This window comes from Canis lupus, chromosome 7 (assembly GCF_011100685.1).
Source record: "Canis lupus familiaris isolate Mischka breed German Shepherd chromosome 7, alternate assembly UU_Cfam_GSD_1.0, whole genome shotgun sequence".
Lineage (NCBI taxonomy): Eukaryota > Metazoa > Chordata > Mammalia > Carnivora > Canidae > Canis > Canis lupus.
Window position 1 is genome coordinate 28406899 of NC_049228.1, and position 12571 is coordinate 28419469.

The 12571-nt window shown below is 41.8% G+C and overlaps 1 long non-coding RNA gene across 1 annotated transcript in view; it reads right to left on the bottom strand.

The window, feature by feature from the left end:
- Window positions 1-2249: 2249 nt before the first annotated feature.
- Window positions 2250-12571, bottom strand: part of LOC102156786 — a 31110-nt gene continuing 20788 nt past the window's right edge. The window contains exons 7-8 of the long non-coding RNA XR_005362102.1: window positions 6790-6877; window positions 2250-2416 (exon numbers count right to left, since the gene is read on the bottom strand). This is a non-coding gene — a long non-coding RNA (uncharacterized LOC102156786). The remainder of the gene's footprint in view (window positions 2417-6789; window positions 6878-12571) is intronic.

Sequence of the window (12571 nt, forward strand, 5' to 3'; positions counted from 1 at the left end):
AAGGTTTTTTTCTTTTTTTTTTTTAAATAATAAAATAAAATACTGTGTTTTTTTAAAAGGAACATTATATTTTTAAACTGGAAATCATTGTATTTTGTATCTTATGTGGCATCTGAAAGTGATTTAGTTGAACAATGTGGTTTCTGATTGGTATTTGAATTGGTTCCAGAACATTTTTCATAATAACCATCTTAAAGATCCCAATTATCTGATCCTCTTTCCCCCCTTCACATGGTTTCATAGGAGGTTTCCAGAGAAAAAGAGAAACCTGCAGGGGCAGGCAAGCCAACTCACATCTAGCTAAACCGTGTTTGCCTGCTAGGCTCAAAAGAAAGGGCTTGCTAGTTATTCTGAGTTGTCCAGGATGCATTTATGACTCCATAAAGGAGGCCTTGGCATTACCAGAATAATTACTTACTCAAACAAGCCCATAAAACCAAAGGGTTGCCCCAACTAAAAGGCAAGCAGGGAACTTTTTCCTTTTAGTGTTAACATGTAAATCTAGTAAACTGTATTTAGATTTCTATAAAATCAGCTCTGGATGCAAAATGGATGCTTGAGTTACCAGGTGGGCAGCTGAATCAATTCCCCAGGGTTACAGAGGGGCTAAGGGAAAGCAGTCCTGTTAAATATGAAAGAGCATTCATTCATAAAGAGGCCCAGCCTCATTTGCAATGTGCAGAGATTGTGCAGAGGCTAAGAAAACAGGTTCTGGGGTCAGCTGGATCCGATCCTGTCTCCACCACTATTGAATGGTGATCCATATTCTTTGTGTCTCACCTATAGAGTAGAGATCATGTAATACTTTTTACGAGGTCATTGGAAGAAACGAATAGAATAATACATGTGAACGGCTTAGAGTAATACCTTGTATATGGTGGGACACACAATAAGTAGTAGCTCTTATTATTAGAAGTAATAGAACCTTATTGCAATAAACAGTAGTTTTTATTATTAGATATATTAATAATGCAAATAAATATTTTTGAGCACTAAGTACTGGCACATAGTGCCCGACACTATGCTAAGCATTTCGAATATATTTCGTATAATCCTCTCAAAGTAAAATTCCTATCACAGGTGAAGATTCTGGTAAGTGGCAGAACTAGACATAGAGCCACCAGATTTACCAAATAAAACTATAGGGTACCTAGCTGAATTTGAATTCAGATAAACAAGAAGTAATTTTTTTAGACTAAGCATGTCCCAAATATTGCATGAGACGTGCATATGTATCTGGCAACCCTAACTAGAAATCAAGCCCCTGGATTTATTTTATCAAGCCCATGCTCTTTTTTAATTCATACACAGAGTTATATCTGGAATATAACTTATTTTTTTATTCTCTAGCATTTTTTCCCAACCAGAAGGTTCTTAGATAAGAAACAGCCCAGGAACAGTATGTGGTTACCAACTATTAAGAAAAGTGAAATGCTGAAGATGAACAAACTAAACCAGGGCAGCTGAGTATAGAACTGGTACATCAAGCCCCATGTCCTTGAGATTATGATCTTAAAGCACATTCACAATTACTGAAAGTGCTTAAAAACAGTGTGGCAAAATATCATTTTAGATGAGAAAAAATATTTTTGCATCATAATTTACAGCTATAAATTGAGCTTACCATGCTTAATTTTTTCTTAATGGTATGGATTAATAATCTCATTCTTTCAACAAAATAATCTGATTCACTCTTTCAACAATGGTACAGATTAATAATCTGATTCACTCAACTCTTTCAATGAATTCACTGATTATCTTTACATCAAATTACCATGTAGATACTGAAGGAAGAAAAACAGACGCTGCCCCTGTTCTCACAGAATTTACACTTTAATGAAGGGAACTTAAGTGATTAAAGAAAGCACAAAAACAAATACAAAGCTGAAATCATCATAAGATCTATGAAACACAAGTACATGGTGATGAGTTCATAAGAGGGGCACAGCAGTTCAGAGAAGGTTTCCACGAAATAGGAAGGTTTCCTGATTCCCTGAGCTAAGGTGGAAAAGAATGAATACAATTTGACCAGACAGTGTCAAGGGAACGATTACTAACATATGCAAAGCTCCATAGAAAACAGGAACATGGCCAATATGAGGAACTGACAGACTGTGTCTTCAGCTGATGTGGAGAGGTGAGGCCTGAGCAGTGTTGGGGATAGATGGGGCAGGAAATGTAACGTATTGGTTACAGTAGACCAGTCCACAGCAACAAATGGACTCAACCACATCATGGCTCAAGACGAAAAATATTTATTTCTCTCTCACATTAACATCCCAAGGCAATTCCAGATTAGAGGTGGTGATAGGAGATTCTGGGGAATCCACTGTCAGAAATTCATGCTGGTACCTTTCTGTCATCTTCAACATGTGGCGGCTTTCAAAGTCAACATAAATATCACCATTCCAATCACCTGGAGAGTCAGGAAAATGCCTATCAGAGATTCTTAGGGCCTGGGCTTGAAAGCAGCACAATATCACCTTTGCTCACATCCCATTGCTAAATTCAGTCACGTGGTCACCCCAAACAGTAAGGGAGTCCGGGATTTGCAAACTAAGTCACAGGAGGAAGAGGAATGGGTATTATTTACAGCTTGCAGTGTCTCCCATAAGCAGGTAGAGCCAGATGACACAGAATTTTAGTTTTATCTCAAGACCAGTGAAAATCTGTTGGGGGGGGGGGATGTAAGTAAAAGGGAGTGAGGTGATCTGATGTATATTTTGAAGAGATGACTCTGGCAACAAATTGGAGAACAGATTAGAAAGTTACCAGAATGGTTGTAGGGAAATCATATATTTGAGGAAGATATTCTAGCACACTAGGCCAGAAATCGTAGCAGCATGGCACAGAGAAGTTGTTGGTGCTGGAAATAGGGAATGGTGGATGGATGCATTAGCACCCGGTGACCAAGCAGTGGCCAGAGAATGACAGGCAAATATATAATAAGCCTATTTTCTTTGTTAAACTGTTTTCTACTTCCTGTAATCCCCCCACACCCTCCGCCCCGCTATCCTTTTGTACCACTAAGGCTCCTCAATCAGCATCATTCAGTAACAATGAAGATATAAGAATTATCATAAAGAATTCCTCAAATTTGGAAAAAGCTATCAAAAGGGCTTTAAAGAACCTCTACACAGAGTCCCTAGGGTGTGAATTGGTTCTGCACAGCCCACAGGTTTGTTTGTTTGTTTTTTTTTTTTTATACCAGGCCTGTAAAATGAAGTTAAAAATGTTTCTTTTTTTTTTTTAAGATTTTATTTATTTGAGAGGGAGAGAGTGCACACAAGCCGGGGGGTATGGGGGTACAGAGGGAGTAGCAGGCTCCCTACTAAACGGGGAACCCACTTGGGGCTTAATCCCAGGACCCCAGGATCATGACCTGAGCCAAAGGCAGAAACAACCAACTGAGCCACCCAGGTGCCCCTAAAAATGTTTTTTAAAAAACAGAACACCGAAATGAGTATAAGACAGGAATCTTGTGTCACTGTTAGATTGTTTTCTTATACATAAAATGAGGGCAATAATATCTATACATCCTAGCCCTTGTGTTTTGGATGTTGTGAGGATGGAGTGCTGTGGAAATCGCTTGCATGGAGATGTATAGTGGTTCATATGAACAGGGCTCCCTGGTGTTTGAAGTTCTGTAATTGCTTGCTCAAACTATTTAAGGAGACATTCATCAAAGTATTTACATGTAAAATAAAGAATTGCATGTTCAAAAGCCGGTTCATTCTTCCCTTGTTTTACTGCTACCTAATATAACAGTAAGTGAAAGTTATTTGCCTAGTATAATGAGCTAAGCAAACACAAGACATATAAGCATGTTATTCAGTGTGCCATTTAATTGAAGAATTGAGAGTTCGTTGGTTGATTTTACTGGTGTGAAAGAGGGAACTGCTAAACCTGATCTTCCTTACTTCCTAAACTTTGGTTTCTCCCTTGTCATCTAATAAGCTGAAAATAGTAGATAGGAGCAGCTGGGTGGCTCAGTGAGTCCCACTCTTGATTTCACCTCAGGTTGTAATCTCAGGATCATGGTACTGAGCCCCACGTTGGGCTCCTCACTGAGTGTGGAGCCTACTTAAGATTCTCTCTCTCTCTCTCTCCCTCCTTCCCTCTCCCTCTCCCTCTCCCTCTCTCTCTCTCTCAAAAAAAAAAAATAGTAGTAGGTAACACTTATTAAATACCAAGCACCTTTCTAGTAATACATGTGTAGAAATGTGCATACCACACACATATATATCAATATGACTTATGCCCCTCACCACAATCCTATCTAGAGGATACTGTTATAACCGTATGCAGTTTGCAGTGAGGAAACTGAGGCACTGACAGCCTAAGAAACTTGTCCAGAGTCACAAAGCAAATGAATAGCTGGGCCACAATTTGAACTTTGGCTCCTCAACTCCAGAGTCCATGCTCCTTAATCCCATACTGCTGCATCTCTGTAATGTCCTAAATGCTAGATAAAGTGCTATATTCTGCCCTTTATTAAGATTATTCTCATTCTTATGGGTGCCTGGGTGGCTCAGTTGGTTAAGCATCTGCCTTCAACTTAGGTCGTGATCCTGCAGTCCTGGGATCAATCCCCAAGTCGGGCTCCCTGCTCAGCCGGAGTCTGCTTCTCTCTCTCCCTCTTCCCCTACCCCATCCCATCATACTCTCTCTCTCTCCCACCCACCAATAAATAAATAAAATCTTTTTTTTAAGTGCTCCTCACTCTAGTTATTGCATTATTTTCTCTAGAAGAATTTTCACTGAGAGTCATCTGACTAAATTACTCCAAGAATTACCACTTGGCCCCACAGTTATTTAAGTGAGGCTAGTAAGATAATCCCAGATGGGTGGAGGAGCTGGAAAACTCAACAAGGAACTGCAGCCAGTCAAAGTCTTGCCCAGCAAGGAGCAGGTTGCTGTCACAAAGTTGCTATGTCCATGTGACAAATTCCCAGGCCCACCAATGTGCAAGGACAAAGAAGTAAGGATTCAGGCCTGCCTTTTCTAATGTCCACTGTTTTGTGGGATGGTGATAGAGAAGGCAGTACTTGAACTGAATCTTGGAAGTTAAATAGATGCTCATCAAATTGACAAAGGGGTTGGGGGCTGGTGATTTCAACTGGACCAAAAAAAGAAATAACACAGAAGGGAGAGAGCAAGGGATAGCAAGACAGGAGAGAGTAGAAGCCAAGTATGAGAAGAGGCTGCCAGGAGCCAGGTCATGCAGGGCTTCGTGGAATTTAGTAACCTTATTCTGTGTAGCTCCAGGGAGCCACTGAAGGGTTTTGAGCAGATGGATGATAAGTTTCGAATATCAGAGAAAGTATTAGGGTTAGATTATAGTTTCAGCTTTGGACTTTCTGAGCTGGAGAAAGCCAAACTGAAGGAAATCCGGTGGAAGTGTCCTGCGGAAACATGGACATGAAGTCTACAGTTTAGAAGAGAGATACGGACAAGAGACAGATTTGGGAGGCAACACCAGTGAATTGGCCATTGAAGCCATGATAAATGAGATTTTCCAGGCAAAAATACAAAATGACAGAGGATAGAGATTGGGACCCTGAGGTTCACATGTGAGGGTGGTGGACAGATGAAGAATGAGCCTGGGGAGAGGAAACAAGTCAGGGGAATTACATGAGCAGGGCACCTGCCAAGGAAGGAGAGAGTATTATTGAAAAGGGTGTGGGCAAAAATGTCAAATGTCTCAGAGCGGTCAAATGAGGTGAGGGCTGTAAAACCCTTCCTATTTAAATGGAGTGACAGGGCCAGCTCCTAACTGCAGGAGGTGAAAAATGGCCTTGAGGTTAGGAAATGAAACGAGACAACAGGTGGAGAGGTTTCTGAGGAAGGAGAGGCAGAGGCAGCAACTTGGCAGCCATTCCACCCTTTGCTTCTCAGGGGCCCGGTTTCTTCAAGAGGCTGAGAAGAGGTACCTGGCTACACAGCCCTCGTCTCTCTGACAGCCTCTTAGAAGAGATTAGGGTTTCAGACACCTTCCCAGTTGGAGTTTCATGTGGGATTCCAGCAATCAATTTTTAAGGTTATTTTCCAAATCCTAAATCCCTATGACATGATCCACTGGGCCCTACTTTGGGACTCAATTACCTACTACCTAATAGGCATGTGTGACTGCCTCAGAATGCAGGGTTTTGGGTGTGCCAGAAGCACGCTGTCTGAACCGAGTCTTCCTGTTGTTATAAAACCCAGGTAATTTCACAGGCTGAAGGGAATTTTCACTGATTAGTTTTGCTTTCCTCTAGGGTTTATTAGTAAGTTTGGTTCATAATGATCAGGCAACCTCAGGGGTATGACTTAAGACAAAACTATTTGAAGGAACCTAGCTCTATAGAGATTTCCCTGATTGCCTTTCCTCATGTTTAAAATTTCATGGTTTGTTATCTTGACCCCCTTGCCCCGCCTTGTGTCATCTTGGACATGTCGGTTAACTTTGCAGGATGGCCTCATCTGTCTACAAAGGGGACTGGACAAGATGCTCAGTAAAACCATATTATTCTACACCAGGGGTCAGCAAACTTTTTCTATAAAAAGCCAGATAATAAACACTTTTGGCTGAGCAGGCCATGTGGGCTCTGTTGCAACCACTCAGCTCTGCTGTCATAACACTAAAGCAGCCACAGACAATATATAAACAAATGAACATGGCTATGTTCTGATAAAACTTCATTTACAAAAACAAACAGTGGGCCAGATTTGGTCTTCAGGCTGTAGACCTGTTCTAATCTTTAAAATTAAGTCCTCAGTTTCCTAAGCTGGAGCTCATAGACTCACCTATTAAAACATCCATATCCAGAAAAGGCAAATTATTCAGCTACTGTCAGCCTTTATGTGGAGGGAATCACAAAATGTAACTCACCCACTGCAAATGAGAAAAAGCAGAGAAATATAAGGTTTAGTATTTCACTGGTAAACAGTCTGGTCTTCCTCAAAAGGTAAGTGAGAAAAATACACTAACAATCCAGTGAAACTGACAATTCGGTTTAATCCAATAATTTAAACAGTCTATTTGAGAAGTATTTAACATCTTTTTGTTGCTGTTAAAAATTCCCAATATCTGTAAAAGACTTTCTTCCCCCTACATAATGACAGTCATGAGTGAGGAGGTCAAAGAAGAGGAAGATGATTTGTGGGTCCCTAAGGGCCATAGGGAAGAGCAGGGTCTCCAGAAGCAATGCCCCCTCCTTCCAGCTCTGGGATACTGTCCCTGTCCACAAGCCGGTACATGCCCAGCTGGCTTTCAACAACTAAGGTCTACAGTCACTGTAACTTGCCATCCAGTGGGTCCTGGCTTGGGCTTTCTGGCCTCCATAGTGCCCCTTGGCTGACTCTGCCTCACCTCCAATCCTGCTGGTGTTAGACAGCCCTCTGAGGTCTGGCCATAGCTATCATTCATTAGGCCCCGGTTTGACAAGTGTACCTTGCAACTTTCACCATGGAACCACCTGCAACCCCCTCCCCCAATACTGTGACACCTCTGCCAAGTTTCAAAGCCAGATGCTCAGCTTTCTGAAGTCTGTATGCAGACATGGCTCAGGAAAAGGTCAACCTCAGACCCTTTCTCTGCCTGAGTTTGATGCATGACTGGGTGGGTGTGACTGTGACCAGCTTGGTTTAAGGCAGTCACTAAGCTGGTCTCTGCTCCAGTCCCAACATGTTTCTTTGAGTTCTCTTCACTTTACCCAAGCAGAGAGGAAGTGAAAGATACCTGACCACTTCACTGCCTTACTCTCTACCTTAATCTCCTTACAATCTCTGGAGCCAAAGGAAGATTGGCTTTTTTGTTTACTGCTCATTTATTCCGCACCCCCCCCCACCCCCGCTGCCAAGGAGCTGCCTCCACCTCAAGGTGGAGAAGCTGTCTTATTAATGCTGGAAGAGAAGTCTCAGAGCACAGCCCTTCAGGCTGAGTTGTTCTTATGCTAAAGGCAGCAATGAAGGGATTTGGGGAATCACACTTTCCTTTTAATGCCTGCTTGGTTCTCCAGACTATTGTTCTAAATCTATTTTGTATCTTAGAAGCTGACTGTTTCCTATCTTTCTTCCTTGAATTCCTTATGCAACAAATCATAATCCTGCCCTAGGTGAATGGATGGATGAGAGCATTTGGAGCACTAGGATAAAGAACTACCTTCTAAGAGGTCAAGTAAGGAGTGCATATTTTCAAAGCAATATGTCTTTACAATCAATTTCTTAATTTATTCAATAGCTTTTTATTTTTCATGAAGACAGCTGAATAAGGGGAAGCTCCTGAGAGAAATAATCTCAGGACAGATTGGTGTTAATGCAGAAGAACATGGAGATACAGCTAGCACTACATCAAGAGTATTTCTCTGAGCTCAGAGTTCAGGGCTCAACATGTGGCCATGAGGCAGAAGGAGGAGAAGGAAGGTTGTAGAAATGCATCATGATATGTACAGGATTAACATGACTCAGTATCACAATGGGAGAAAAAGACCTGAAGCATAAAACAGTCTACCATCCAGTAAAAAGGTTTGGAGAGAACCTTCTCTCATGAAGGAACAAGCTAGAGCAATGGTTTTACATTATCTGAGCACTAGAACTTCAAGAGTCCGTCCTTTTGGTAAAATGGTGTCAGAGATATAGAACCTTGTTCAGAAACAGGGCAAGTTTATTTAGTTGATTGTCTGTGTGTGGTTCCCTTGATTATGGGACCAGATTCAAAATTCAGGAGGTACTAATGGTAATGGATCCAATAGAATACCCCAGGGAGAACTAAAGAGAATAGCTTAAGAGAATCATACGTAAAAATACTTAGTAACTGAATAGAAAGGTTATATTTTATTAAAAAAAAGATAATTGCTTACGGTTAGAAACTTATACCTTCAATTTAAATGCCATCTTGCTACCTATAAAGCCATGGAAAACCCATAGGTAATTTACTCTTGACTTTGAAGTGCATTGTGTAATTTTAGAATTTTATTTTTTTCATAATTATGTCATCCCAAGGCTGACATCAGCATTTCTTGAGCATGCACTGACTAGTAAAGAGATGGAAGAAGTGAGTAAAACAATCCAACCTAGCATTAAAATGCTCTTCAGAGTGTGGAATATGTGCTTCATTTATTGACTACACATAGGAGTCACAAAACAATCCCAGGCACTTGTGTATATAGAATAAAGATTGTGCTGATTCCTATCCTCAAGGAGATTAAGGTTTAATGGGAGGGAAATAAAATACATAAAATCAACATAAATACATACAGATGTGCACAGCAATTACAAGAGTGAGGTGGTCATATGGAATCAAGAGTTAGGCTGATTAGTTAGGGAATGATTAGGTAAACCATATATATATATATATAGAGAGAGAGAGAGAGAGAGAGAGAGAAAGAGAGAGAGAGAGAGAGAGAGAGAGAGAGAGAAGGGCTGCAGTAGTCAAGGTTGCTATCAATGCAGTTTCCCAACCCCAAAATTTAGTCTCATGACATTCCTTAAATCTATACCTGTAACATGCAATCCCCAGCATTTAAGAAACTTTATTTCTAAAACTTATTTACTTCCTAATATCCAAAATAACCGCATGGATTAAGGATGTTACTAATCATCACAGATTGCTGTTTCTCTAATAACATGAAATTAAATCTGAAAGCTTGCTCTAGTGTGATGGCAGACGTATGTATAAAGATGCGTATCAATAACTCAACTGGGGCGTTTGAGTGGCTCAGTGGTTGAGTGTCTGCCTTCGACTCTGGTTGTGATCCCAGAGTCCTGGGATTGAGTCCAGTATCGGGCTCCCTGTAGGGAGCCTGCTTCTCCCTCTGCCTATGTCTCTGCCTCTCTCTCTCTGTCTCTCATGAATAAATAAATAAATAAAGTCTTAAAAAAGAAACCTCAATCTTGTCAGGTACCCACAGCTGTGGTGTGGATAGTGGAGGATATTCATTTTCTCGGTGGGTTATCTGTAGCCACAACCCAAAAAACACTTCCTTTGGCCCTGTTTCCCTTCACCAACACTATATACATTCCAGTGAGCATTTATCTGTGCCCTGGGACAGCTGCAGAGCCTAATATCCTATGACCTATTCTGCAGTCTGATATAAACAGCCTCTAATTAGCCATTCCCTGGGATCTTCCATTCTTCTACTCCAGGCTAGAGGAATCAGGAAGAAGATCTATCTGCCTGTTGGTGAGGAATGCTGAAAGCATAATTTCTAAGAAAGGAAGGAATTAAAGGCAGAAACAAGTGAGAAACCAAAGAATATTCTTTGTCCAAAGGGGGGAACCAGAAAAGACATCCCATTGGAGAAGAAAAGAACCAGAAATAAAAAACATCAATATAGCAGAGTCTAGAAAGAGCTTAGAAGGGCTCTGGAATCCTACAGGCTGTTGCAGTCATTTGCCAAAAACCCACCCAGCAGTTCTCTGGGAAGAAAAAAAAAGCCCATAGGGACTGAAAACATTGACTAATAATTCTTGAATCCATCTCCACAATATTATTCATCTCTGCCAAGGTCAAGTTTGGTCACTGCATGGCTGGAGGTCTGGGCATGCTGTTCCCAGTTTTATTTTTACAGTAGTTATGGAGCCTTTTATATTTTCAAGGGCCCTCCTGTCACTTATTACCCACCCGTCCAGACCACCCACCCACGCTCCCACACACAATAAGTCCAGACACACCCACAAATACCCAGATTCTTTAAGCCTTATGGTGATTCAAGCTACAGGAATATTGTTTGCTCCAAATGACTCCATTCTACATTCTTGGAGTTTCCCAAAATAAATCTGTTTCCTTCTCTGAGGACCGATCTGTGGATCTTTCTCCGCAAACATTTACAGAGCACCTACTGTGTGTAGTGCACAGATGGATTCAGGAGCTAGAGGAGGCTCACTGGGAGGTGGGAAACCGGACGTGAGCCCCATCCTGCTGAGCAGGTGGCCTTGCTTTCTGTAACCACAGAGTGTTGGGGCAAGGGGAGGCCCTCTCTGAATGGAGACCATTTCTCCCACTCACACTTCCTCTGCCCTCCTTCTTTTTCCTTCCCCTTTAATTCATTTCTTCATCTTTTGTGTCTCTCACTCCGACCCTCCTTCTTTCTCCTTTCTCTTTTTTCTAAGAAAAAGGGGAGGTTTCTAAAACCACCTCAAAGGTTCTGTCAGACTTGGAAGCTATCACCATACTTTTCCTGCCTCCTTAGTAAACAACTCATGGAAGAGGCCATGCAAACTCTGAAAACATAAAAGGAGATTGAAAATACTTGTCCTAACTCAGAAAAGCTGACTTTGAGAAAACTCCTTTCCTCCACATCTTAACACTGGTGCCCGCATATCAGGAAGGGCGGCCCAGCCACCCTGCGCTTAGGGCTGACTGTGGTGTGGATCTACAGTCCCCTAGGCCCTGGGCCCTTGGGATAATTTATGAGGTGTCAGGATATTCTGGCCACAAGGTCAGAATAGAACGGTTTTTACACTTCAGCTGCCGTGAAAGAGAAACAATTTAATTCTGTTTTACTCTGGCACTGTCTGTTTTCACAATGAACAGGGGATTTGAGTCTTCTCAAGATTATTTGTCTAAGCAGAGACCAAGCCTCTGCTGAGTCTTGAGAGGTCTAACTTGACTCTGGATTCCTTCTCCTTCCTCCCCAGCTAGGGAAGGACACACTTGCCTTTCCTATTGTACCAAAATGAGATTGGAATCCATTTTAACCGGGCAATTGTTGTGTGCCATCGAATAAGCCAGATGTCTCCCATCATTCCATCCTCCTCTGTTTTAATGGGAAAGAGTGGTTCGGGCATGGATGAGGGATGAGAGAGCCCTCTCCTAAATTCAGCAGGCCTCACAGTCTCTGCCAAGTCGTGGTCTCGAGTCTGAAGCAGTGTTTCCCTTGGCCTGGAAGCACAGCCTCCTGGCTCCTCCTGAAGCTACAGAACCAAAGACATTCCGCTGAGTAGCCTGAAGGTCTGCCTGCCAACAAAACCCAATGTCTCCGCCGAGAGATCTCAGAGTAGGAGCACAAGCCTCCCTTACTGACAGAGCAGCCAAGAAGACACACACAAGGCAAGCCAGCTTCACAAGACCCCACCACCCCCCTTCTCTGAGCCAGACTGGAAAGGTCATCTGAGAATCAGAATGGGACAGATAATTGCATTACGGACAAGTCACCCAGGGTGCTTATGAGGTAGAGAGGGGTGCCTGGACTCAAGGGTCTGGAAGCAACAAGTCTTCCCATACCAATCCATGTGATCTGCTGTGTTAAACTCATCTCCTAGGATTTGGCCACATGGCAAGCTCTAGAAAGACAGGAACAGTAACCAGATAAAATAGAATAGATTTCATCAACGTTTAAATGTAACTAAAAGGAACAAGAGAAATCTCTACATGCTGATGGGTAATAATCTTTAAGAAACATTAAGTGAAAAAAACAAAGGTACAATACAGTGAGATAAGTAGGCTACCAAATATATTAAATATATACTTATAGGAAAACAGAAGAGGCTTGTTTTATGGTTTGTCTCCAGAAAAGAGAACTAGAAGACTCAGGGTCAGAATTCAGGTGGAGATTTTCTTCTCACTATACCTCCTTTTGTGTTTACA